The sequence below is a fragment of the Manacus vitellinus genome, unplaced genomic scaffold, assembly GCF_001715985.3.
Source record: "Manacus vitellinus isolate BGI_N305 unplaced genomic scaffold, ASM171598v3 scaffold_7_pilon, whole genome shotgun sequence".
NCBI lineage: Eukaryota > Metazoa > Chordata > Aves > Passeriformes > Pipridae > Manacus > Manacus vitellinus.
The window spans coordinates 22,363,924-22,365,749 of record NW_021940813.1 but is presented as its reverse complement, the minus strand read 5'-3'; positions in this window follow the sequence as shown (position 1 = coordinate 22,365,749).

Here is a 1,826-nt window from a genome sequence, read left to right as displayed (position 1 = left end):
GTGAGCCTAAAGAGAATTTGGATGGCCCCATTACAGCTCTGCAGTTTTTAGACAAGCTCTTAATGGCACTGAAACCCTGGATAATAAAAGCATTTGTTAAGTCATAGACTTTCTATTTAGTCTCATACTCAGCAAGCAAAAGAAGGCTGTGGGAATACTATGTTACATTCAGAAAAATTTTAAAAGCAAACAAACAAATTTTTATCTCACGATTGTGCATCTGCTGGTGTCAGGATATATTTAGCTGTGTTTATACAGAAAGTAAACTGCAACAAGAATCAGTGAAGTACTCTGATGGGATTTTTTTTAAGAAACATTTTAGAGTGAAAGCATGGTTGGACATTTTTACTGCATGAAATTGGAAACTGCTCGAAACAGGAATATTGAGTTGGTTTAATTTTGTATTCATCACATAAACAAAATACAATAAAAATAACTTTACTGAATAAAGCAAGAAAAGAACATTTAATAATAAAACTATAGTCATGTTCAAAGGTCTAAAGAACTCTTGAGGTGCTATATATGCATATAATATTATAGAAGTGCACTACAAACCTAGTCTGGAAGCCCGGATTTTTATTTTATACTAATGGTTGGACAAATAGCAAAGAGCAGATAGGGAGACCACCCTACTTTCATTACACCTTTAAAGATGCTCTTATTCTAAATACACAAACATTATTACTTGAAATAGATACTACTTATTGCTGCTTTTACTTATTATTTTTGCTGAGAACATAACTGTGCTTCCTTTTTGCCCAGCAATTTCCCTTTTGTAATATAGTGATATGGTTCTGCATACCCCCCTGCACTGTACACGTTTCCGGGTGTTCCAGCCACTACTGACAAAACCTAACATATCTCTTTTTTATGTGGCCTGTTATGTTTGTCAGGAAAAGGTGAAGACAATGAATTTTCCTCCATGACTAAGGTCAAAAAAGTGCTTTCTGACAAAATATCCTTTCCTTTTGCAGTAAGCTTGCACATTACTCTTCCTATGCTGATAGGCTGCCAAGGCTTTTTTATTAACAGCTAGAAATTTTGGCATGGTTTCCCCTCAGATCTGAGTGGACTGTTAATACATTTGATGCAGGCACATATGAGGCAACCGATTTATCGTGCTTGAGTTTTTGTGTCCTTGACATTTATATCTTAAAAATCAAAGCAGCCTGGAACTGCACAGCACTTCATTGCAAACAGGAGGTGTATCCCTGCAGACTTCAGTTATTTAGCATGGATTTAGTGGTAAGGGGCAAATATCTGTAAAGCAACATACATTCCTTTCACTTATATGTCATATTTAGAACTCTGAAGACGTATTCTTTCTGATAGAGAGGTGTCAACAATATCATAAGATGATGTCTGTCACATTCAGATAACTTTTGTTATGATCCATTTCAGGGCAAGATTCAGTACCAACCTGTCAAATGGGAGGCAGGATACTCCAGATGTAGCAGCTGCAGAAAATATCAAATACCATGCTAATTATTTTTTAGCTTCTATTCAACAGGTGAAGAAATTCTTAGACTGTCCTAAACTACACTGGTGAACTGAAAGGGAAGGCGAAGTAGGGGCAATCAGACATGTCAAAATGGCTTGACTTCCCTAAATCTGTCCAGTAAAAGTCTTCTTTTGTATCAGCAAAATAATCCGAAATGTTAGGTAGCAAGAAAGGAGATCCCAGAAATGCCTCAAAAGACCATTTTGGTCCTATTTGTGAAAAAGGATTATAAAAAAGATTTTTCTCCATAGCAGACAGAAGAATGAAATGACTTTCTAGGATGCTCTTAGTTTGAGATTACAGAGCCAGAAATACAAGCTCAATG